This window comes from Crinia signifera, chromosome 5, assembly GCF_055691185.1.
Source record: "Crinia signifera chromosome 5, ASM5569118v1, whole genome shotgun sequence".
Classification (NCBI taxonomy): Eukaryota; Metazoa; Chordata; class Amphibia; order Anura; family Myobatrachidae; genus Crinia; species Crinia signifera.
In genome coordinates this window covers 197,460,996-197,488,963 of record NC_139221.1, presented here as the reverse complement: position 1 = coordinate 197,488,963, position 27,968 = coordinate 197,460,996, and the positions used below count along the sequence as shown (strand labels likewise).

The following is a 27,968-nucleotide window of genomic DNA, read 5'->3' as shown; positions in this document are numbered from 1 at the left end:
CAAAAAATTTATGCTAGCATAAGAGGTGGGGATTTACATAAAAAATTGGCCAGATGCGAGATGACACATATTTTTAATTACGATACTCTTTTACCAAACGGATTAAATAAGGATTTTGAAACTAAGTGGTTTTTATAGCTATTTTAAAATGTACATTATTTTTATATATTGGTCTTATGTTTTTTTTTAATCTTGGTTTTATACTTCTTGTATTGTTACTAACTTCCATTCATTTATTTTGAGGTAAACTGGAAGCACTATATGCACTTTACTCCCAAAAAATGGAACAAAAAACCAAAGCTGCTGTTTCCCTAACAGCAGGGACACTATTTCAGCGTGGTGCTTCTAATGAGGAGGGAATTTCACCTGGAACAGAAAACCTGGGATGGATTATTGCAGATCATCTGTTGATTGTAATGTGTACCTAGAAGCTAGAAAATCCATGTCGAATTAGGAAATACTTTGTAAATTTGGGATGGTAGTATAAATACCCCTACTGGTGAACACTTTCTGTATGCCTTGAGAAAGATACTGCAAGTTATCGAAACCGGTTGGCAGTGGTTGTTTGAAAACACTCTGGAAGGGGACCGGACGGACTTCACCTTACAGCCAGTATCCAGGGACGCCTGTGGTGGTTTTACATCTTATGCTTTTGTGTCTACAATCACTTGTGGACATAATTGAATGGTGAGAGTCCTGAGATCCCTTACATTGTGTGATGTTTTAATTGTGTGTGAATAAAAGTATGTTATACTGCACCATGAAGTTTCTCTTATCCGTTTGAGATTCATCAGCATCTAAAGAAAGTGAGAGGAGTTCTTGGTTCCATTGTGACAAGCATATGTCCCTCCCTATGCCTTATTGTCTACCTCATATGTAGACCATTTAATTTGGTACGAGTCGACTCCAGTTTTAATTGAACTGTTATGTACTGTTAAAACCATATTACACTATTGTGGTTTTTTCTTTTGTTTTTTTGGGTTTCACCTTGAATGTTTACCTACCAAATTCCACACGGTATTGCATTTAGATCCCAGCTGGAGGATGTATCCAATCAGAGTTGGATCACTAAACTTGAACAACAATGTGAAGGCTATAAGCGGGACTTGCTTAAATTTAAAAGGAACAAGAAAACAACAGTTGACCTTGACTACGTGGAAAATCGTGTGTACCATTGGCTATCTGGGGTTAACATGCCTAACACACAGAGGAGACCTGATAATGGCAATAGACGAGCAAGACCTTGGCAATCAAAAACGGGCCAAGGGCGTACACGTACACGGGTCAATCCGGGTCAAATGACCAGTGATAGTGAATTTCAGAGTCGGATGAGGCAACAGGTTCCCAATATATCCCTTTAGGCCAGGCTGCTCAGCCTACCTACACAAAAGGCTGGCCACCCGCAGGGGATGGCAGAACAAAAGAGGTCCACAGAAATCCCCCCTGGGAGCAGAGGATCAAGAAAAATTGCCGTTAGTGTTCAATCTATCGGATAGGGTATTATCGCCCACTGAGCTCAAGGTGCTTAACAGAGGGCTCTCCTTAGTTCCTACGAACATTCACGATACCTATACTTTTAAATGTGATCATCATAAATTCCTTAGGAAATAACGTTTAAAGGAGCATTTCCAAGCACAAAGTCAAGGACCTGACACTAATCCTGTTGAAGATTTTTTGAAATCCAAGTCCCGATCAACCTTTGATCCTATTTCGTCCAACCCCTCTATAAAAACGTTTGGTCGCTTGTTGGACGATTTAGTTAATCACTTTATTGCTGCATCGGGTATTGTCTCAAAGAACCTTACAAAAGATGAGTCCCTTGTGCTGAGTCAATTGGGCCGATACGACAATATCACATTAGGTCTGCCGACAAGGGCGGAGCCATAGTGGTTCAAAAATATTAGTTAATATCACAAGTACATAAGCATCATTATTTTTCTCTTGCTTGCATTTCATTGTGGTGTTAAACACATATTAAGTTCCACACTGCTGTACATCCACAAACCTGTCACAATTGTATTACAGATAGATAGATAGCTATTGTAAGTAGGGGTCAATTTATGGGAGTTATATTAAAGATGGTATGTTGCCAAAAGCAACCAACTAGATTCTACTTCTTATTTATTAAACGCCTTCTGGAATGTATGACCTATAATCTGATTGGTTGCTATGGACAATATGCCATCAATAGATCTCCCTTAGAAAATTTACCCCATAGACCTTATATATGTCAAGTATCGCTGACAAAAAAGCAAATACATTAAAATATATCACTAAATTTCACAGATTGAATAATTTTTTGCCAATGATTTCTATGACTAAAAAGATAAAAACCTGTGTAAATTAAAATATACATTTAAATGTAGTATTCTTTTATATATGCTCCTTTCTGTGACACCAAAGACATTGAATAGTTTAAGACATTCAACAGTGTCACTTTGATAAAGTAAAGTCTTGGGCTTGAATGTAAATGTCTATTCTGAATTGTTATGCAATTACAGATGACAACAGCCATTCTTCACAACTGCCAAGATGAGAAATGATTTGCATTTTGACAGCTTTATTGAAAACTTAGAGACAAAAGTTAAGAACATAAACACAAAATGCTGTCCTTTAACAATAACATTACTATTTGTGTCATTTACACTGAAAGAGATTAAACTGTATAAACACATACTTCTTTAATGGTGTTAAATGAAATTACCTTTCTAAAATGTATAAAACTACAGATGGAGTGCCGGCCATCTTGTGGGGGTCTGGCGGTAGGATTGCCAACCGCCAGCTCCCACCAGCCGCTGGAAGGGGGCGCGTGCAGGTCCCGTTCCAATGGAGCTCCCCGCCACCAGTCCCCAACAAGCACCCCCACCTCCCCGCACTGCCCTAACCCTGCCCGTCTCCCTGAAGCGGAGAAAGGCACCCCCGAATGCCCGGAAACTGGGATGCACGGGTGGGACACTTGTGCATCCCAGTCAAATGGAGCACCATCTCGCCAGCGGGGGCATTCTGGTGAGCCCTGGCGCTGGCTGAGAGGTGCTTCATCTGTATAATTAAAGCTTGTGTTCAACAAATCTTTCCAATTTTTTGTGCAATTAATTCTTAGCTTTTGATTAAAATAACAACTTTTCTAGTATATTAATCCCCAAATACACTACATGATATTTAAAAAGATATTGCTGATTTTGGCCCTTCTGAGTAATATCATTTTAAAAAAAAATTAGTGTAAACGCTCAATATTGTAAATTATGTGCACTCCCAATGGCTGTGCTGCATGGTCAATGTTGATATACTGTCAATGAGGCATGCAGCAGCAGGGGGCAAGTGACATCACTGAGGATATCTTTTACCGATATTGTTCAGTGTATGCACAATATCTTTTGTCCTGGACACCTGCAAACCTTAAGGGTATATCACTTATGATATCGCTCATATAGCCCTTTAGTTAAAGTTTTAATAGCAATCCATGTGAATGGAGCTCTCATGTTTACAAGAAAGCTTAAATTTATTAATTATTTTTTTCTTTCTTTTGAAAGTTTTTGACTGTGTTTTTATGTATATTTGCCACACTGCCGGTGCTATTGGACATGGGTGTAACGCAGGGAAGGCTCCAGAGGGGGGAGGGGCTGCAACACAGGCTCAAATAGGGGAGCCACACCAACTGTCATTCCAAACTGACTCACCGGCAGTTGGTGTTTCTCCCCTGTTTGGATTTTGAACTGTGCTGCAGCCTGACCTCTGGAGCTGCCACTGATGTTTTTACCACTGTTATTCCACACTCACCACTACACATGTGTGGGGTGAGCCCTAGTGCCAACCCCCCCCCCCCCTTGTGTATCTAGCCCTGGTGTCCTAAGGTGGGATTTTTGGACTCTACTCTTTATCAGCCCTGCTAGTAAAGCCTAATGCTGGTTAATGAAATTTGGAGACCTCACACTTTTAATCTTCCAGATTTCTTCACCTTTATTATTATAGGGCATGAAGAAGGGGTCGGCAGGACCTTACAAGCACAAAGAGAGAAACAGCATACATATCAACTATACTGCATTTAGTAGATAGGACTGTCCCATTTTCCTAGGATGCTGCCACTCTTGGGCCGCCATATTCCATGGTTGGGCAGTTGGGGTAGCACACATTGCTGCTCACTGTGGCAGAGCAGAGTGTAAGCAATTGGTAAAAAGATGCTGTGTAATGCAGGGCAGGAACCTACAGTGATTTGAAAAAGGGTGCTGTGAAGCTCTGTCCCCATTTCTGTCCTCATATCGGACCAAGGGTCCCAATTCAGTGGCCACCAATGTTGGGAGGTATGGAAGAAGTATGAAGAAAACAATAAAAAACTGCCTTATACTACAGAGCATTGCATGACATTGTTAAGTAATACGGTAATACTCAAACATTCAGCAGGACCCATGGGTCAGGTGCCACTGAAGGCAATGGAGAGTAGATGATGGCATACAGTAAGTGAGGTAAGGAAAATTGCTGTAGGTTTCCTAGCCTGGTTATCTATGGGTTTTTTTTTTTTGGGGGGGGGGGGGGGGAGACCCCACATTGTAATTTTATTTAAATACATTTTAGTTTTACCCATTTTCTACACATAGAAGCCTGGACAGACCCTAGCAATCCTTGTAGTGCTTATTACACACCTGTAAGAGGCACATTTTTTTAATTGAGTTTGTTAGTGGGATTGTGACGAGTTTGTGTGGGTTCTTAATCTGTCTTTTATTGATTCTTGGGGTTCTATTATTTTAATGGCCTGAAACATCTATAGCGTTATTGATTTTAAAATGTGGCTTCTATTCAGGATTGGAGTAGGGCTGACCTTAGTTAATCATGCTGGGAAAGCACAGAGAACTTTCAGTGAAAACAAAGCAGCTACTTTGTAAATGTACCTCTAAATCTAAGGATGAACTAGAATGATTCCATTTTTTTATTGTTTTACCTTTAAAATTAAAATGATAATATTTCTTAAATCAATTTTGTTATAATATATATAAAATAACTTGAATAACAGCATTGAAATGTGTCACCCAGGACAAGCAGCATACAGATGGTAACAGCGTAATAGTCCCTCAGACTGGGTCCCTTGATCCGGAATACAAGGGGGGCTCAGTAAGGTCTCACCGCTCAGCAGTACTCTGTCCACGGGTCCACAAGTCCACACAAGCATGCAATCACGCTTAAACGCGTTTTCGGAACGAATCCTTCATCAGAAGCGTAATTTGCATGTCCATACCAGGGCATATATATACCCCAGTGAAATCCAAAACATGTGTACAGCATTTGCCGCTAATCGGCACACAGCGTCCGGTCTCCGAGTGAAATCCAAGATGGCGGTGCGTTCCAAAAGCCCGGAAATACGTCACCGCGTGCGTTTCAAATGGCGGAAGTGGTCATCTGGAGCTGCTGTCAGACGGCTGTGCGCTCCATCCAGACAGCGCTTGCGTTCCAGCTCATAGCAAACTGTAAATTCACATTGGGAAAGATTTTATTCATTGCCAATCCTTCACAGGGAGATCGGATGCTGCTCACAGTATAAATCTAAAAAATGTATTATTAAAAACAGTATTAAAAAACGAAACATTTATTGCACATCCCAGCACCATTTCTATATCAAAAGATAGTGACTAGAGGCACTGAAAAGAAGTGTAGTGGAATAAATACCTAATTAAGGAACGGTTTTAATTCAAATTCAGTGTTAACTGAGGTCTTAACACTGAATTTGAATTAAAACCGTTCCTTAATTAGGTATTTATTCCACTACACTTCTTTTCAGTGCCTCTAGTCACTATCTTTTGATATAGAAATGGTGCTGGGATGTGCAATAAATGTTTCGTTTTTTAATACTGTTTTTAATAATACATTTTTTAGGTTTATACTGTGAGCAGCATCCGATCTCCCTGTGAAGGATTGGCAATGAATAAAATCTTTCCCAATGTGAATTTACAGTTTGCTATGAGCTGGAACGCAAGCGCTGTCTGGATGGAGCGCACAGCCGTCTGACAGCGGCTCCAGATGACCACTTCCGCCATTTGAAACGCACGCGGTGACGTATTTCCGGGCTTTTGGAACGCACCGCCATCTTGGATTTCACTCGGAGACCGGACGCTGTGTGCCGATTAGCGGCAAATGCTGTACACATGTTTTGGATTTCACTGGGGTATATATATGCCCTGGTTTGGACATGCAAATTACGCTTCTGATGAAGGATTCGTTCCGAAAACGCGTTTAAGCGTGATTGCATGCTTGTGTGGACTTGTGGACCCGTGGACAGAGTACTGCTGAGCGGTGAGACCTTACTGAGCCCCCCTTGTATTCCGGATCAAGAGACCCAGTCTGAGGGACTATTACGCTGTTATCATCTGTATGCTGCTTGTCCTGGGTGACACATTTCAATGCTGTTATTCAAGTTATTTTATTGTGAGTGTATCTGACTCAATTAAAACCTTTTGCTTGATTTTACTGAATTGCACTATGTTGCTTTCTATTATGTCTTCCATATATTTGTAATAGGAAGAATCTGGAGATTGATATACTCCCAACAATACACCTGTGAACCCTGCCAAGTTCTAAATTGGTTTTGTATATCGGTATCAGGTTGTAAATACCCCTATTGTTTGGTTATCTGTGAGCGCTGTTACTTCCAATTCACCTCTTGTCTTTGCTAATGTATGTTTGGTAGTCTAAGGTGTTTCTACCTGGTGAATTAGTGAATAGCTGCACATTGATTTTATTGCGCACATATCTGGACAAATACACTCTCTTCTGTATAAGATATATAAAGGCATTGATAATTTTAATTACATGTAGATGAATGCTATTTAATTTAAATATTAGAGCTTTGTGTTAAAAGGAGAATAGTAAGCATTGGTTAAAATACCACATAAAAAATTTGAATTACTGAGATGTCTTTGTGGTGTCATTGATCCATACAGAACTTGAAATTGCATATATAATAAAATAGATGTACATATATAATTACAAATTTGATAAATACTTATGCAATAAATTAATTACACACATGGATTTATGGTAGACATACAGTACAGTACTGCAATTAGAGAACAATAAAAACAAAAGGTCTTTTAAATTGAGTAAGCAGTTTGATGTGTAGTGACAGTTTCAAAAAAGCCAAGAACAATTAAAAATGAAAATAATTAAATACAGCATTGATACCCATTACTGGCCAAATAATTGACAAATAATATTAACATATCTGATTTATACAAAATGTTTTCTGTATTAAATTTTTAGGCATGGTGGTCTTTAATTACATTTGGGAAAGCATCTTCAAGATGTTTATCTGAAACATGCAGTCAAGTGGACAAAGATATTCAGAATTGCAATTCATTTAGTTGTGGATGCAGAATTAATCTCATCAGGTACACAGTAACCATTGTGGTGGGACCTAGAAGGCTTGTGCACATGATGCTGGGGACTATCAGCATCATGATCTAAGTCCATCTGATTAGTTGCTCATAGATTAAACTCCAACTGATAGCATTTCATTTTTTAGCACCACTGCTTTATTTGATGAATTAATTTATATAGTTGCCTTCTATTCATTACCATAAGGACTGTGTCAAGTCTCAGGAGCCATTTCCTACTAACTAACTGTATCCGCATGATGAACCCTGAAGCTGCAGCTTGGATCCTGGTGCTTCCACATCTTCCCGCGGACCCGCGCTGTACCTGAACATTGGCTGTGTTCATCTCACCACCAGCAGCCAACCCTCAGGAGACTGTACTGCAATTTACTGTGACTGTTCCCTGCCACCACATATTGGGGTATAAATGTAAAACCTCAAATCTCAATATTGCGCAGTAACAAGACTGTGGAAGTTTCTACTTGTGTCTGTCTCTAGCTCTATTCTCTGTACACATTCTACACATTCTCTGTAACAACGTTGATCTGACTCGCATGTGCGTATACATTGGAGACTACAGAGGAAAGAAGACAGTGTATCCCGCACAGGACAAGGACAGATTATGCTAATCAGTTAAAGAACCAGCAACAACAGTAGTTCATTACAGATAGTGAGAGACAAACTATTGTAATTCTCTATAGATAATGAGAGCCAATCTATTGGTGCTGGAGGTGCCCCTAGAAATCGAATAATCTAGTACTCAAGGGAGATAATGGTTCATTGTGAGAGGCAATGCCATTGTTTTTAGCTCAAGAACATACACAACATTTAGACAACAACATAGTGAAAGTATAATTATGCATACATTTACTACATTTACTGTAGCAGACGTGGTGTTATTTATCTTCTTTTTATTTTGTAATCAGTGGTGTAACTATAGAGGGTGCCATCCGCCGCCTCCCTGCTCACCGTCACCAGTAAGTATGGACCCCCCAAACCCCCTAACCCTGCCAGGCTCCCTGAAGCGGAGATGGACAGGGTTTCCACCACCCAGCCACCGAGTGACTGGGAAGCCCATGCGCGTGAGACGCTCACGTGTCCCAGTCTAATGGAGTCCCTCTCAGCCAGTACTCGCCAGCGGGTGCTAGGATTGAAAGAGAGGGGCTCCATCTGTATATATAATCTAATAGTGCTGGTTCCTTTAAATAATGTCTTAAATCATTAATTACATATAATAAATTAAACTATTCACCTTATTATTTTGGTCATTCGTATTTCATAATAACATGTTTCTTAGTTTTATGGCTGAATTCATTTCTCTTTTTTCTATCTATTATATTACATACTTTAGAGAAAAAACAATGGCTTTGCTCTCATCCAAGAGTTCAGTTATTCAAAGAGTAATGCTTTAAAACAGTTCACCCATGTCTCATCTCCTCTAGATATTGAGCTGCTTGAGTAATTCAGTGTCTCCACATAGGCCAGGATAAAGGAATTTTATTCACAGACTTTAGAGAATGACAAATGAAATCACTAAAAATATACTGCATGTGTAACCAATATCTTAAACAAGCCTCTACAAATCAAAAGTATTTACAATTACAATTACTCACGGTTGCAACATTTTCTTTTTAATTACTAGTGTCTAATCAAAGTATAAAATCATGAAATGCTTTAATTATTTTTTATGCTTTTACTTATCCTTTTGCAGAATAAAAGTAGATGGGATATAATTTATTGCACTTATCATTACACACAGTTATTCTTATATTTATCTCAAATATTCTCACAATTGATTTTTCTTTTCCAGATTAGTCCACGGAATCCTGTGTAAACTCTCCTAAACTGTATAATGTATGAATTTATATATTTGCATCTTGCAAATAATTTGTTCTTGTGTGAAATTATTGCATGGCCCGTTCTAATTGTACACAGTTGTTCACTGCATGCGAAAAGACAGAATATTGCTAAATAATCAAAACGTAAATTACAAAGTTTATGTTTTTATGCAAATTCTATATTTTTTTGGTACTCTTTACCTAGCACGGCGCCCATCGCGGGCATCGCGGCCATCAAATGCACTAAAAAACGGGTGCGACGCGATGCCCGCGATTTCCCATAGGGAACAATGTTAAAAGTGTGATTGGACGCGATTTTACTGTTCAATGCCTCAATGCCCGCGATTTTTACATAGGAAACAATGTTAAATGGGCCACAGAGCCCAAATAGTCCCCCTGAAGTCTGAAATGGCCCCCACAATTGTTAACGCCACCCCACGATCAACGTGAACCTGAAGCGTGGCGAGCGCAGCGAGCCCGCAAGGGGCGGCGGTACGCGTCCTCCGACCTTTTCATACCCCCACTATCCACGTCGGCGTGGAGTTGAGAATAGAATAGTGTGGCGAGCGCAGCGAGCCACCGAGCCCGAAGAGTGGCGGATACCTTCACAGGTAAACGCGTCCCTTCGCGGGCTTCACAGGTATCCGCGTCCGCTCGCCACGCTTCGGGCTCGGTGGCTCGCTGCGCTAGCCACACTATTCTATTCTCAACTCCACGTCGACGTGGATAGTGGGGGTATGAAAAGGTCGGAGGACGCGTACCGCCGCCCCTCGCGGGCTCGCCACGCTTCGGGTTCACGTTGATCGTGGGGTGGCGTTAACAATTGTGGGGGCCATTTAAGACTTCAGGGGGACTATTAGGGCTCTGTGGCCCATTTAACATTGTTTCCTATGGAAAAATCGCGGGCATTGAGGCATTGAACAGTAAAATCGCGTCCAATCACACTTTTAACATTGATCCCTATGGGAAATCGCGGGCATCGCGTCACACCCGGTTTTTTAGTGCATGCGATGGCCGCGATGCCCGCGATTTTTTACCCCCGATGACCGCGATGGACATCGTGGGCGCCGTGCTAGGTAAAGAGTACCATTTTTTTTATATGTTTACATTACCAAAATTAATTTTGCACTTGGGCTGCAGCAGTTCAGAAGATTACCATTCAGTTTTAAAAGAGAATACAATGGTTTTGGTATTCAAATGTATTTAGCTCATACTATTTTTTTAAAGGTATTAATATTTCATTGTATTTTAGAACATAAATGTACCTTTAGCATTATTATTGCTTCTGTATATAGCACTTAATTTAACCCCTTCAGTGGCAATTCCAAAAAATTTCTGAGCTGTGCATCAGTGCCCAGTCTGGCAAGCCTGGAAAATTCTCGGGATTGCCACTGTTTAGAGCCAGGCAGCGCTGCTGAGTTCAATCGCTGAATCCCCAGCTCCCTCCCCTCTGCCACGCCTCCTCCTCCCCCTTCCCTCCGGCTTTTATATTGATGTCCCCGGCGCCAGCTTATGACAAGCTGGCTGCCGGGGAGAGGGACAGGGTGTCGGGGCACAGGTCCGGGCAGCGGCTGATTGACAGTTCAGCGGCAATGCCAAAAAACTCACCCAGTGGGGAGCACTCCCAAAAAAAAACCTCACCCAGTGGGGAGCGCTCCCCAAAAAAAAACCACCACTGAAGGGGTTAAATATATTAAGAACATATTGGGTTTCTGTAGGTTTTATTACTAACATTTGACCTGATTTATATGCAGATGATGGAAGTAGAAGAAAAAGCACTTATTTGGTAAAGCAGCAGGAGGCATCATGGCTCCATCATGCGCTATTGTAGGATGCAGCATCAATGATCAGCTGCGACACCCTCGGCTGGCTGTGTGACCTATGGGTTTGTGCAAGCCGGCTGTCGTCGTGGGTCTGTGCAAAATGCCAGGAAATTTACATTATCTGACGGAGCTCCCAGTCTTGTCCCTGCACCCCAATAGCAGTGAACCGCCTGCTGTACCCATCACCTCTCCACACCTAAATAGCATCATACTGTGAATCACTGACATTCTGATGCCTTCCTGTATGTGCCATCCAGTGGCGGCTCCTGCCTTTAGACTCAAGGGGGGCTGCCATTGCCTGGGTACTGCTAGTTACAAACGGAACACAACATACAGATGATCTACTTTAAATCACCTTAAACTATGGAATAAAGTAACCTTGATTGTGATTGCGCTGTACCAGTGTTTTTGTGCATATGCTGTAAACAAATGATGTACCCATATGCACACAAACACAGGTACAGAGCAAAATACACACTTTGAATAACTTTTTTAATATTAATTACAGTGCATAAAATGATACTCCTATTAAAGATCTACACACAAATAATAGTTTAAATAAATATTATTCACAGAGGCTCAAATATTCTAAAAATAAAAAAACTTCAGGCACCTCTCTAATGCAATGCATACCTTTCTTCAGCTGCATCACACGGAGTGACTCACTGAAGTCTGGGCATGCTCACTGCAGAGGATTTGCTTCTGCTGCTGGGTTGCACAGGCAACAGCACACATGGAAGCACTGTAGCTCTGGGGATGTGTACAGAATGGCTTCCTGCTGGAAAGCTATTGCTGTCATCGCTCCATGTACTGGCAGCCCAAGTGGGGGAGGAGCTTTCAGTCCTCTGTATGATGGGCAGTAGCAGCTTCCAATAGAAAGCTACTACATGCTGAACTCCTCCCCACATGTGAGGAGGGCATACATGGAGCCTGGTGTTGTGATTCCTGACAGGAAAGACATGTGATAATGTGACACATGAGGACTGGGAAAGACACAGACCACCAGTAGAGAGCTCCAGAAGTAGATCACGCACCCCCCTACCCCTTACAGGTAGAATGCACACCCCTCTTTTGCACGACCGCTCGCGAACGCGCGCGCGCACACACCAGAGCTTTGTTGCTGGCTGACTGTTTTACACTGGAAACCTTCTGATTTTACTGGAGGGGCTGCACTCCTGCAGCCCAATAGCAGGAGCCGCCACTGGTGCCATCAAAGACCCATACTGCAAATATCCTGAGAAGACAAAAGCTGATACAATACCTGGATTCCAAGCTACCCGTACTCACCCTGTTGCTCCTCCCCCTCTTGTGCCCCCAGTAATTATAGTAGCACTACTCTATATGAGGCTTTAATAGACACACACACGCACACATATATATATATATATATATATATATATATATATATATATATATATATACAGGTTGAGTATTCCGTATCCAAAATGCTCGGGACCAGGAGAATTTTGGATAACAGATTATTCCGTATTTCGGAATATTTTAATATTTCAATTATGTATTTTGAAGTATCTTGCATGTATGCTGTATAAACACATAAAATACACACAAATATATTTTATTACCACATAAAATACACACAAATATATTTTATTTGTTCAAAATTAAGGTTTCAAAACATGAAACAAAATTTGTGTACTATCTCAGATATTGAATTTGAATGCCAAGCAATCATTTTATTGCACATATATAGTGCCAGTTACATATTATGTCACCAGTAGTGCTGTTACAAATGTCCCCAGTGAGTTTTTAGCAAAAAAAAAAAGTATGGTTTTCGGAATAATTCGGATAACGGATACTCAGATACGGGATACTCAACCTGTATATATATATATTCATGTACATGGGACCTGATTTAGTTATGTATGCAGGACCTAATGGTTAGTGTACATATCCAATTGTTAGAGATTGCTGTGTGCACAGGATCTATACTGCCATTGTGCCAGTCTCCTTCATGAGATTGCTTACATTTACTCCTTAACCACAGGTTGATTGATATGCTGTGAAGTTTGGGGGTAAAGTGGCAATGGGGGATCATTCTACAAATTGGGAGTCATCTTTATTTGGTAGGTGTGGTGTACCCAGGTTGTATGTCTTTGTACACAGATTTTCTGGTCCCAGCTGTGCAGTTACAGCAGCTATTCTAAAAGGCTATACTTACTCAGATGAATAATGCTGCCAAGCATTGCCTTGATGTTTTTCCTAGCGCACACTGAACTCTAGGGTACACTGGTGTGCACCCTAGAGGAAAGCAATGAGGACACAGCTCAGGAAAAAGGCCAGTGACCATAATTGCAGTGACCATACTTGCAAGAAACAGGTATAATAGGATTATATGAATTATTGAGAGGATGTTGGTTTCTGTTAAGTGCCGGTGATATGAAAAAAAAACCCCATTATTTCTCATTTTGAAAAAGCCCAATTATATGTGTGCTGAAATCTTTGGTAATTTTGCGAATTTTTAACATTTAATTTCTATGTGATAAAAACAAGGACTGATAAAAATTTGTCTCCTCTGGCTCACAGTCTCCATTCTGCGGTCAAACAGCATTGTTGAGCAAAGATGACTAGGTAGCACCTAAAAGTCAAGGCCTGTTTCTTGTATGAATGCAGGGGCTACAGAGTCACCTAACCAGGGCTGGAGAACAAAGCTGCAGTGATGGCGGCAGGTATTGTATCCTGCAAGAGTGACTGGCCCATCCCAACTGCCTACTCGTTTATAACAATGAGCTCATAATTGTTGTCCATGGTACTTGTAAACTCCTGAGATCAATAATACTGGATAGATATTTAGAAAGAACTCTGTTTTTTTTTTTTTTTGGAGCACTGGACCTTTAATTACACATGAGATTGTGCTTTTAAAAAAGGGCTATATTTATTATTTTGAATTCTATTTTCATATTTATGTATGCTGAAAATGTAGTTAGTTTTTAATTTAATATTCTTCATCTACATATTACATTTTCATAGACATATAGTCATTGTTTTATTCCACCATACTGGTGTGATAATTGGAATATTAATGCTGGTCTATATTCTAGAATATTGAGTTCTTTAAGTGTGTGTGTTTGAATGCACTGATCCACTGAGGACTACAGCTAGATTACAATATGGATAATGTATTCTTATATTTATATCAGAGCAAGATAATGTGTTATAGTTTTTTTCTGTTGGAATAAAATGAGAACGCTACAAGAAAATGCAGATTGCCCACAAGTTTTCGACTTCAAGCTGGAAAATTGCAGTTCAAGCCTAGTACACACCTAAAGATCTGCCCAATCTGTCTGGTGAGACCAAAAATCTGGAAATGTATGGGAGCAAAGGACAATCAATAATTTGCTCCCAAATGCTGGAAAATGGACAAAAAATATTGTTGAGATAAATTTGTAATATCGAAGGGATTTATCCAATTTGTCTGATTGACCACTGTCTGTATTTGTGATATGCTCTTGTTCTGTATATTACCAGATTTTTGTTCCCACCAGACAGATTGGACAGATAAATATTGAGGTGTGTACACAGTTGACTGGAGCCTATAGTCTGAAAATAAAACCAATATGCTGCAAGAAGGGTTAAAGTTTTATGTGATATGATTGCGGGCAGCTGCTTTCATAGTATTATCTTGCAAAGTTATGTTCCAGAGAAAGTGACATCTAATGTGCAGATGCAAATGAAAACTAACAATGTATTCGGTAAGTGTATGGAGTCAGTGGTACCAGGAAAGGTTTACCGATGTGTCCCAATACATCTCTGCTACGCATAGCAGTTTACTGTAGCAAGACTACAATGTAAATTCAATTTTGCTTGCTGCGCATATTTGCATCACTGTGTGCATTCAAAAGCAAGCTTCCATTCACTTAAACAGCAAGCGGGATCATGCAAACACCCTTCCCCCACTATTCCACATAATCTTTTTTCAATGCATGTGCATCATGGTAAGGATGTAAAAGAACACATGCACTTCTGCAGAGAAAAATGTGCATTACTACAGATTGAGCCCCATTCTCCTTGCCTGTCTATAGCTTTTTCCTGCTAACATGCAAACAGCATGCCTGGGTGCACAATGGCGCATTAAGCATGGCATATGGCATTACCGGTGAGTGCAATACCAGCAATCATCCACCAAATGTCACTTTTTAAATTCACCACTCTGCATGCATGAAATGTCTAATTCACTACTATTACTATAGCGAAAGAATCAGCATTGCACTTGCGTAAAATCTCCATTAAAATGCACTATAGAACAAGAACTACTTTACAGTACCATACTGTACTATACAGCATGTTAAATAGTAATTTCTCTGCGAAAAATGCATGCACTGTACTTTAATAAGCACTGCTTTACATGCATCTTACTACACTATTTAAATAAGGGCTATGGGGATAAGTGAGTGAGTATATAGTACGGTCAAAGTACAGTACGTCCTGTAGCAGGCCAGACTCGGGTTAACCAAATGTCTACTGGGTTTGAACCAGGACTTCATGGGAGCCACATCTATGGAGCTAGCAATGGCATAGTTTTTACATGTGAGATCAAAACTACAGAAAGCAGCGCTGGGAATTAATGATGGGTGAATCAATGCGTTTAAAAAATACAAATGTAATAAAAAGTGCAAATCGAATAAAGAACATTCACAATAAAATGACATGCATAAAACACTGGTATGTATATATGAAAGGTGGAGGATTAGTCATCCAGATCTCACGTGGTTAAGATTGTCCACAATCAGGGTTGTTGTGACCTGCAATGTCCACACACTCTTTAGTCACAATTTGTAGAGGAAATCCCAGGGAAACACAGCAATTGAAGGTCTTATAAATCGGCTGAGGGAGTGGCTGGTGTTGGAGCCTACCTTCTACCTCACCGTATTTTGTATACACATTTGGAGATGCGTGGCTGAGGAGCTTCCAAAAAAGTGGGGACCTTGTGGTCAGGTAAATGGGTAGAGGATTATTCAAAAAACACCCTGGATTCAGGGTGCCCCCTTGCCCAGAGCAACACTTCACAGTGGCCACAACTACATCTGTTGCAGTCCACTTATTACATCACTAAAGATGAGGGCTCGATTGGAGTGAGGTACAATTGAGACACAGAGTCCATTTCCACTGTCGGTATAATTTGTTCGTGCAGTATATATCATCACTATCAACATCAATTCTTTAGAAGTGAACAATGATTATAGCATGGTCATTTCAGCTCCAACCCAGTGGTGTACCCATTAAAAAAGAACGGCAACAGTATTTATGCATATTCGGGACAGGTAACAAATATAGGGTTTTTAATCAGAGGCAGCACTGGGACTGTGAGGTCTCCTACAGAGTAAGGTGCAGAGGGACAAACACAGGCTTTTCATGTGGTATGTATGTATGTATGTATGTATGTGTGTGTATATATATATATATATATATATATATATATATATATATATATCCCCTGAAGTTACCCATTGACCAAATTTATACTGCCTTTACTGTGTTTTGAAAGTGTAATATTCCCCCATGCAGTTTGTGGCCAGTAATGACAAGTGCAAGGGGGCCTCCCTGTCTAAAGTGCCCCGGGCCCCACGAAGGCTTAATCTGGCACTGCCTAAGGTGCGCAAATTCTGATAGGTGTTCATTCAGGATCTGAGGCCAAGAGTGCAGAGGATTCCCTTCACATAGGCCTGAAACTCTGTTTTGTAGAAACATCGTGGAACGGAGGGCGCATCAGTCTGTGCTAAGGATAAACAGTACTCACCTCCTCTGCTTCCTCCTAGGTCATCATGTCTGGGAGCAGGCTAGTTACCAGGACCGTGGTTCATCATAACCTGAAGGTGAGAGGGTGTGGCATCAGGTAAGAGGTTTAGCTACATCTGCAGAGCAGCAGGCACATCACCGCACCAACCCCTTCACACCTGAATCAAGACACCAGCATGGACATTCATCCAATAACTGAAAAGAACATCTGCAAGATCATACATTGGAAAACCAACAAAGAAAAACTATGAAGAATTGGCAAATATTGTGTTCAGTGAGCCTTTTAACCAAACTAGAGGTATGATTTGTATGAGTCAAGGTTCAAAATAGTCAAAGATACAGCATAAATCAAGTCTCTGAACAACCTTGAGAGTAAGAGCAGTCCGGAATTCATGATGGTATATAGTCCAACAGGTAAGCGCCATCTGCTGCTTCCCAAATCATTTATTTCCCCGTTTGCACATAAAAGTCTATTTGGGACGGTCATGTGACATCAGCCACCCACCCAAGCAGACATCAACACACCTGCATTCTCAGGGCAAGGCCCAGCAAATAAATGCTGGGCCTTCCCCTGCTCCAGCCCCCTTCCTGCCCCCTTCCCTCCCAGAATGCCGGGAAGAAGGGTCCGCAAATCGTGCATGGGGGAGAGGGCATTCCACGAATTGTGCGCGGGGGGGTGGGGGGGTGGGGGGACAGGCTGCTGTTCCAAATCCTAGCACCAGCTGAAGTGGCAGCAGTGACATCTCCACTCCAGCACTGGGGAGGAGTAGAGGACAGGGCGCCTCTTCCAGACTTGGGACTCTGACAGCTATACATCAGCAGGTATGGGAGTGGGGGAGGAGCAGCGGCGTAACTACCTAAATTTCTCCCCCCGCCGCAGATTTTTCGGCTCCCACCGCGCCCACTTCCCCCCCCCCCCTCCCCTCGGCGTACCTGACTGGCCGCATCTGCGGTCACGGTCCCGTCTCTCCCGGACTCTTAGAAAATGGCTGCCCCATACTGCAGACAGAAAACTGTCTGCAGTATGGGGGCAGCCATTTTCTAAGTGTCCATTTTCATTATAGTTGCAGGAGTCGGCGCCGGGAGAGACGGGACCGTGACAGCAGGGCAGCAGCGGGTAAGTGCGGTAACTATAGCCCCGCAGACCCCCGGCACCCACATGTTCTCTGAATATTGTAACAGTGATAATTATGTACCAGAATAATATTGTGATTAGTTATATCGATATCTGTAGAAACTACATTTCCCACCATTCCCTGTAGTTCTGGGAGTTATAGATCATGTGGCTGGATATATAATAGATATAGCATCACAAGATCATATAGTAGATCCAAAAACGATATATCCCATTATACCGGGTATGCCTGAATATGCCACGTGAACGGACACTGCTGGTGATGGGGAAACATTGCATAGTAATCACACAAGTGAGCCGTAGTGATAGCAGACATATGTAAGGGATAGGGAGAAAGATGATACATGTGGGTGGGTGAGTCTGGTGGTGGGTGTGTGTTCACTCTAGACAACCATGCCTGTTCAATGAAAAATCTCTAGATTTCTAGTCATGTGACCTGTGTGACCAATGATAAATACGATTTCATCTTTCCATTCATTTTTCCTAATAAAACATTGTATTGTGTGATTGGTTTATAATAATGCATATTCTATAACATATTATATGATAAATATTAAAGTGACATGTAGGATTGCCTCAATATAAGGTTTATATCATTTGGACGATGGTTTCCTTACATCATACATTTACCTTATACAGGCACAGAATAACCTCTTACCTAATTAAAATAGGGTGTATATACAGATGGAGCCCCTATCCGAATGTCCCCGCTGGCGAGCAATAGCTGAGAGGGACTCCATTAGACTGGGACGCACAAGCGTCTCATACACATGCGCGTCCCAGTCACTTGGCGGCTGGGTGGCGGAGCCCTGCCCATCTATGCTTCAGGGAGACAGGCAGGTTTAGGGGGGGTGCGGAGGGTTGGCGGCGACCGATGGGGACTGACGTTAATGTGTGGGGACCAACGGGGAGCTCCATCGGAACAGGGCGCACGAGCCCCCTTCAAACCATTGTTACTCTTGCTCCTGATGAATCTGGAACCCTAATTGAACCAGAGAAACATGTTGAGCTTCTATTTGACCACAGGGACATTTGAGATTCACTACTATTGGGACAAATCCCTTAAAGATATATTGGGATTTTGATTACTATACCATCTTCCTATACCGTGGCTCCACTTTAGAACAACTCACTGTGCAACTTCCTGGGACTACAGCTCTGTTCCTAAAAGCACAACAAAGGTTGGATCAAAGCACCTTGAGGCATTAGTAACATCATAATTGCAGGACCCCAACTGAGGAAACCTTTTACAGCCAGCTCTGGTATACTTTATTTATTCTTTCTTGATTTGATAGAGGATTGACTACCCTCCTACCAAATGCTGTTATTTGCGCACTTCACTTATTTATTTATTATACAGTAGCTACCTTTGGGCGGATTCAGTATTGAATCCCGGCGGTCGGGATCCCGGCGTTCAGAATCCCGACGCCGGAATCCCGACAGCCGAAATGCCGACAAGGGGGGGACGTGGATCGCCCCCCCTTGCGGGCTCGCTGCGCTCGCCACGCAGCGGGCCCGGTGCCTCGCTACGCTCGGCACACTAATTTATTCTCCCTCCAGGGGTGTCGTGGACACCCCAGGAGGGAGAAAGTGTTGGCATTTCGGCGGTCGGGATTCCGGCGTCGGGATTCTGAACGCCGGGATCCCGACCGCCGGGATCGTAACTGCATCCCCTTTGGGCTAGATTGTTTTTTATATAACACAGCAAAAATACTCCTCTTTGTATCACACTTTTAGTGAGGCACTACTCTGTTGCTTACCATAAAAGTGTAATATAAAACTGTCTATGTCTGTTTCCTTTTTTAATGGGAGCTGTTTTATCACTGCTGGATTGCTGCTATATTTCTGCATAAGGGCTATGTTTAATCTTCTGTCCAATATCATAAAGTTGTACAATCTGCTGTCTTAGCAGATAGAATAAAAATAGATTCTTTGCCATTTCAAGACATGATATACTGGAATTTTACATCACTGAACCTTTTTGTAAGGTTCATTGGTTTGTACTGAGCAACTGTACCTAGTAGAAATTAAATAAGAAAATGTTCCCTGCTGAGTTTGAATATATTTTTTCAGCTCCATTTCTATGTTATGTGTCTTATTTTTAAACTAAATTCCAGTTAAGATAGCTGAAAATTGGCTAGATTGAAATATATAAATTACATTAACTGAGGAATATTTGCCTACTTTTGAAAACTAGTTTCAAGGAGATTATAGTCGGTAGTAGAATTTTGCACAAAGCTCCATCAATGGGGTGTGTCATGCTCTTCCCAAAGGGTGTGTATTTTTCCGTATATGGAGATATTGTGAAAAGAGATTGTGAACGTGGCACCCAGAAGCGTGGGTGTGTACTGCTACATCTGAGAGGAATCTTTTTAAATTACTTATATCCAAATGTTGATGAGCCCCAAAGAGCTACTATACTTGCTAAAGTGCTGGGAAATGGCGCTGATGATTCAATGTAAATGTATCTGTCTCTCATTCCCTTTTTTCCAAAAAATGTAACAATGTAATGTGGGCTAGGTGACATGAGGGAGATTGCTAGACTAATGAGGGAGATAGGGAAATTGCTGCTATTTCAGGGAGTCTCCTGCAGAATGCAGGAGGGTAGGTAACTATGAACTGAGGCTTGTTTTATTCAACTTACTATAGGAATATTAAATTATGTATTGTTTTGTTATGAGTGTAAGCTTGTATTTAGTGTTATGAGTGTGGGCTGTATTTAGTGTTACGAGTGTGGGCTTGTATTTAGTAAGCAGGCTTCTTAAGGCACATTGTGTGCTTTAGTCACTGTTTTTGGTAGGAACTGTGCCAAGAGGGGGGTGGGGTTACTGGTTACCCAATCCCTGGCATGCCAGGAGGCCTGAGTTGGAGCAAAACAGTTGCCATTTTTGGGGTAATACTTTTTAAATTTCAGCCTTATTATACCTTGGCGGGCTAACGCATCAAGGTGGGTGGGGGTTGGGGGTCACCTGGTTGTGTAATGGTCTATCTATCTAGGTACTCTTAGTGGGGTGGCGGCGCCCATCGCGGCCATCGCGGGCATCGCATGCACTAAAAAATCGCATGCGATGCGACCAACGCGATGCCCGCAATTCCCCATAGGGAACAATGTTAAATGTCCCAATTGACCCGATTTTCCTGTTCAATGTCTCAATTGACCCGATTTTTCCATAGGAAACAATGTTAAATGGCCCACAGAGGCCAAATAGGCACCCTGAAGTGTGAAATGGCCCCCACAATTGTTAACGCCACCCCACGATCAACGTCAACCTGAACTGAAGCGTGGCGAGCGCAGCGAGCCCGCGAGGCGGTACGCGTCCTACGACCTTTTCATACCCACACTATCCACGTCGGCGTGGAGTTGAGAATAGAAAGTGTGGCGAGCGCAGCGAGCCACCGAGCCCGAAGCGTGGCGAGCGGACGCGGACACCTTCACAGGTATACGCGTCCCCTCGTGGGCTTCACAGCTGTCCGCGTGCGCTCGCCACGCTTCGGGCTCGGTGGCTCGCTGCGCTCGCCACACTTTCTATTCTCAACTCCACGCCGACGTGGATAGTGGGGGTATGAAAAGGTTGTAGGACGCGTACCGCTGCCGCTCGCCACGCTTCGGGTTCACGTTGATCGTGGGGTGGCGTTAACAATTGTGGGGGCCATTTCACACTTCAGGGTGCCTATTTGGCCTCTGTGGCCCATTTAACATGGTTTCCTATGGAAATCAGGTCAATTGAGACATTGAACATGAAAATCGGGTCAATTGGGACATTTAACATTGTTCCCTATGGGAAATCGCGGGCATCGCGTCGGTCGCATCGCATGCGATTTTTTGGCCGCATACGATGCGACCGACACGATTTTTTTTTACTAACGATGCCCACGATCAAAATCGTGGGCGCCCTTCTAGGTAAAGACTACCTCTCCTTCTTATACTGATTTTAGGGATGCCACATCCCGCACTTAGATATAGGGACTCCCAATACTAGAGAATCCTTGACAAATGTCTTGGGGGCTTACCCATGTATTTGCAATATGTAAAAAAGATCTCGGAATTCTGTTATCATGTGGTTTTTAAATCTGGTTACTGGTATAATTAAGTTTGATGTTAGAATGTATGTGTTTTCTTTATTATCTTTATTACTAACATTACTAAGTCCTGGAAGGGCAACCATACTTTTGCTTATACTACATTCAGTATGTGCGTGTATGTGTGTAATATGTAGATAATGGGAAAACCACAATATTAGTTTCAACCAGGACACTCATGAATTACATACATTCTGTGACTTGTTCACTTCCTGCATGCATTTCAGCAGGTGTTGTATAACTGATCGATGGTCAGTACAGCAACATTGAAATCCAGACCTGGCCTCTGCTGCGCTTGCCCAGGTTTTATTCTCCCTCTATGGGGGTTGTGGACCCCTCGAGAACAGTCAGGACTTCGACATCAGTATACTGACCGTACACTAAAATCACCGGGATTTGAATCACGGGATTGAAGCTTCCAATCCCGGGATCCGGGATTAGTATACCCCCATACAAAATCCCCTGTTTTTTTAAATCCGGGCAGTGCCGAGCACCTTAGTATATGGCTTAGACGCTGCCTGACTGCTAGTACTGAGCCATAGTGGTCAGAGCTGGCCTTAGGCATAGGCAAACTAGGCAGTTGCCTAGGGCATTTGGAGTGCCTAGGGGCACCAGCAGCTTCTGCTGATTAAAATGATATGCAGCATGCCTATATTCTGTGTGTGAGTGAGGCTGTATCTGCATATGAAATAGTGTATTCATGGAAATCACTGTAACATATATTTCTGTATGCAGGTGCAGCCACAGTCGCTCACAGAATATAGTCATGCCACATATCATTTTAATCATCGGAAGCTCCTTGTGTGCAAATAAGATGAATTTTCAGCAAAAAAGGCACCCAACGTTAGCAGAACTGGCCAGGAGCTGCATGGCCTATTGAGGCAAGATGTATGAGGAAACATCTGTATCCAAGCAGAGGCAGCGGTCACAGTGTTAGCGGCTGTGCGGGTGCTGTCTACGGGTGGGTTGGTTGTGCAATAGTGTTCGGCATATGTGTAAGGGGCATTATGTGTGTTCAAGTATAAATGCATCAATAATGTGCGACATATGTTTAACAGGCATTATGTGTGTCGTGTATAAGGGCATTAATAATGTGCAACATATTTGTAATGGGCATTATGTGTGTCATGTGTATAAGGGCATTAATAATGTGCAACATATGTGTAATGGGCATTATGTGTGTCATGTGTATAAGGGCATTAATAATGTGCAACATATGTGCGTCATTATGTGTATGAAGGGCATTAATAAAGGTTGGCATAATGTGTAATGGGCATTATGGTTATAAGGACATTAATAATGTGTGTCATGTGTAAGGGGCATTACTGTGTGGTATTATCAGGGGTGCCGATAGAAAGGGGTAGGGGGTACAAATTACCCAGGCCAAAGTCTGATGGAAGGGCCCAGTGGGGGCCCCGGGCCCCCTCCCCTTAAGTGATAGCAGCAGCTGCAGCTCTTCACCTCTGCCCAGCACACACTGCTTTGTGCTGGGTTGCAGTGTGGCCATGGAGGTGCTTAAAATACAATATTTTCTCAGGATTTTTTTCTAAGGGTATAATGTGAATAATGTGAGGAGTAATGTACATAAGGTAAAGTGGTACTACTGTGTGATGTAACGTGAATAAGGGACACCATCGCATAATATATAGTGAATAAAGTTGCACTACTGTGTTGCATAATTTGAATTGGGTGTACTATTGGGTGGCCATGCCCCTTCCCAGCAAGAACACACCCCTGTATGGGCTGCGCACCGAATGTGTGCACTGTTTCTATTTAAATATTGCGGGTAGGTGCACCAAAATTATGACTGCTATGATGAGGGTTCATGTTGCTGTGGAAGGGGAGCAGGGTCAGAGGCGGAACTAGTGGTGGTGCTAGGGGGCACCAGCCAAAATCTTGCCTAGGGCATCATTTAGGCTGGGGCCGGCTCTGCCAGTGATGCCGCTGTTTGGAACAGTGTGCTGTAGCGGTATGGCGCTGGCTGGGCTGGCTGGGCTGCACTTCACGTCATGCTGTTCAGCCCAATAGCAGCCACGCCTGACAGCACACTGTCCCAAACCAATTCTCCCTCCCCCACCAGCCCACTGTGCTGCTCTCAGCCGCCCACTGGAGATGGTCCTGCTGCTGCCTGTCACCCCCGTCTTAAGTGATAGTGCAGGGCATGGGGGAATGGGTAGGATTGGTGGGGTGGGATTAGTAGCCCTTTACAGTGACATGTGCAGGCAGGATCTTTTTTTATCAGGGAGACCAATTCCGGGATCCTGGTATTGAGTATGTTTTAGTCCTGAATCCCGGGATTGAAAAAATGCCACGGGATTGGCATCCGTATCTAGCACCCATTTTACCTGGCTTTAAACTGTAATAAAATGTGTTTAATTTCTGAGTGTCTCTGCTTAAAGGAAAGGATGGGAAGCCCTTGTATAGCACTCAGTGCCAGAAGTTAATACCCTAATGCCAGAATCCTGACACTGATTAGAAGACCAGCACCAGTTCCCAACATGACTTACAATGCCATTGTCAGAATCCCAAATATCTGCATCCCAATCATAAGCATATTGTATATGCCTAAGCTACTACATTCTACAGGAGATTCCCTGAAATAACAGTAATTTCCCTGACGAGTCTAGCAATCTCCCTGAATTCATCTACAGTAGCTCACATTTGTTACGAACCACCTCTAGTGGGTCTGTGTAAATGCAGCCTGTATTTGTTCTGTGTGCAGTTCATCTGTCACATAATTAGACAATTAGCACCCTGTCTTGTGTGTCAGGCTGCTCACCTGCAGTGACTTTCCTCATTAAGGGGGCTTGTCCATTCTAGCTGTTCTGATTGGACATTGCTCCCTATATTACCCAGTCTGCCCTAAGCTTTGCGCTGGTTATAATTCTTGTTTCTAGCTATTGCAGGCAGGGCCACTTGGGGGGGGGGGGGGGGTGCTGTGGGTAGAGCTGTCCCAGGCCCTGGCCTCTGGAGGGGCCCAGGCAGCTCATTTTTCCCACAGCAACCCTCTGCTGTATGCTCCATGTGCTGTGCCACCCTCATTCAGCAGGTCCTGAAGCATATGTATACCCCTGTACAACGGGGCATCCCAGCAGAGGGTGGGTCAAGGAGCCCGATTTGTGGAGGAGAAAGGGGAAGTGACGAAGAAGGCCGGAGGGAGGAAGGGAAGGCAGCGTGGAGAGAGAGGAGCAGGGACAGGAGACATTCGGCATCCTGCCCCGCGAAAGAGAGGAGGAGGATCAGCACACGCTGTGTGACGAGTCAAGAGGAGTGTGTGAGCCACGTCGGAGACGGAGAGTGATAGCTCCGGTCCCGGCCTCCAGTGCTGCCGACAGCAGCGCCTTCTTACAGCGCTGCATGACCGGCAGAGTGGCAGCAGCAGTTCCCCAGCAGCATCACCCGGCCTCAGTACCTGGTGGTGTCCGGGTGACCACAGTAACACCCAGCAACCAGCCGCAGCACCCCACAGGAGTGTAAAAAGCTCCTACCCCACAGTGCCTACAGCTGCCAGAGAGAGGAGTGCAGACACCAGCCAGAGGCAAGGAGACAGCAAGCCGAGTTTCCCCCAAGGATAGGTGAGTTGGTCAGTGTGGCCTGGATTTGCCAAACTCATCAGAGCACTGACAGCTCCGGGGGGAGGGAGGGGGGTGTGTGAGTGCACTGACATCTCCGGGGAAAGGGGGGGGAGTGAGCACACTGAAAGCTCTGGGGGAAGGGGGGCCACAGACTGGAAATCAGTCCCGGGCCCCAAAATTCCTAGTGGCAGCCCTGATTGCAGGAGATCATATCCAGTCTTTCCTGACTAACCCTGACCCTGAGCTATTCCTGACTAGCTTGTGTACCCTGAGATATACTAAGCTTGCTGTTTCCCTGCAAGTTCCTGATCCTAGGTGTTCCAGCCTACACTGGCTCTGTTTGGAGTTTCTGTTTATGTACCTGTGATTTCACCCATTTATCTCTGTAACCAGAACTGCCCCACATCTAAAATAATAGATCAGGTACCTAAGTTACTGTAGCTAGAGGAGAAATCAGAGGAAATAAACTTCTACAAATTGAGGCGAGGTGGATACACCTCTTGGATACTCTCTCACCAAGAGGGTTAAATGAGCAACATGGATTATACCATTTTTTTATAGGGATACACTAGAATATCTAGGTGTTATTTTTTATTGACACATTAGGACTATCCAAACGACTAGAATCTTGCTCTTTACCCCTTGGAAAGCATTTAACCCAGCAGCAGTGTGGCTCTTTTGAGTATTTTCATATAGTTACAAAGTGAATATAACACTGTAAGAATATAACAATGTAGGGTTAAAAGTGCTTTAATTGCTGATGCAACTTCCGCGCCCGGAAGTTATGCACCGCGAGCGCTGCAGGTGTAACTAATGAGGTTACTAAGTGGCCATTAATAGGGATATAAATATGGGGACTAGTATGCTTGTCTTAATACACTCCTGAAGAAGTCCAGCAATAATTTTGTGGAGGACGAAACGCGTTGAGGGACGTTTGGTGGACAATGACTGACCTCAAGGGTGCTGGTATAGCACACACCAGATAAGCTTTTATCATATTTTAAAATTGTAAGGGCAACTAAGTTGTTACGTTTATGTGTAATAAAAGTATGTGATTGTATTACACTATCATCTCATCATTTTTGCTTTCCTTCTTTAAAAAAATTATCCTTATGAACTAAATGTGGGATTCCGTGGGAGTACTCGAAGTGGACAATACAGAAGTCTGAGGAAACCCGATGATACCAGCTGCATCTGGGATATTGGATACAGGCTTGTTTTACAGTGGTTGGATACCACTGATCACGGTACGCCTTCACTTGTTGGGGTGTGGACTTCACATGTGGTGAAGGGTATCTAACTGACAAAAAACGTATTACACTAGGAGGCGCTTTCTCTCACTCTTTTTTCGTGTATATATATATATATATATATAAATATATATATATATATATATATATATATATATATATATATATATATATATATATATATAGCAAACAGTGTACCAAGGTACTCAGGCGGCACTCAAAGGGCTTTCAGACGGTCACAAAAAACTGCAGACTACACTGGCAGTTGGTGCTGACGTTTCGATAATTTAATATCGTTATCAAAGATAAAGGTCTTTGATAACGATATTAAATTATCGAAACGTCAGCACCAACTGCCGGTGTAGTCTGCAGTTTTTTGTGACCGTCTGAAAGCCCTTTGAGTGCCGCCTGAGTACCTTGGTACACTGTTTGCTGTATTGCTGTATGGAAGGCACCGAGGCCAGTGGATTGTAAGGAGGAGTGCCGGATTCCCCAAAACCTTGCTATATATATATATATATATATATATATATATATAATCCCCAATAGTCCATATGTTCCATCAAGATTTCAATCAAGTACATGAGAGTATTCTTCCAAGATAAAAGTTTTATTCTTCAGTGTTACAGCAATATGAAAATGTCCCAACGTGTTTCGTCTAGATAGACTTCATCAGGGGAACATTAAAATCTTTTACCTCAACTTAGATCTCCTGATGTTTTACATGGGATTAAGAGAAATAAGTTTCTTTAATGAAGACAGAAGTTCTCCCAAACCTACATTTTCATTCAGGACCATTATAGTTCTCTGATAAACGATTTATAAGTGAAACTTACAGTATATGTATAATATGTATATATTAACGCCATAAAGGTTTATAACAATCCTTTTCCTTAACGAGGACAGTAGTTATCCTAATCCTACATTTTCAATCAAGGACCACTACAATTCTCTGCTAAACAGCTTGTAAGTGTAAATTGTATGTACAGTATAAAAATATATATAAAACACCATAAATGTTTATAGCTAGTCTCCTCTAGCTACCCTGTTGCTCAATTATCCAGACCAATTTTAAGAATGACAATCGATTCATCCTGGATTGGTAACAATGATTAAAGTCCCTTCAAAGAAACTCTGACTGTCACAGAAATAGCT

At 42.6% G+C, this 27,968-nt stretch overlaps 1 long non-coding RNA gene across 2 annotated transcripts in view; it reads right to left on the bottom strand.

Moving 5' to 3' along the window:
• The window catches only part of LOC146079626 (uncharacterized), a 518,301-nt gene that overhangs the window by 25,206 nt on the left and 465,127 nt on the right, over nt 1–27,968 (bottom strand). Inside the window, exon 4 of one of the 2 annotated variants that reach the window (XR_014474659.1) lies at nt 16,775–16,844. The exons of the other annotated variant lie outside the window; for it this stretch is intronic. This is a non-coding gene — a long non-coding RNA (uncharacterized LOC146079626). The remainder of the gene's footprint in view (nt 1–16,774; nt 16,845–27,968) is intronic. 2 annotated transcript variants of the gene reach the window in all.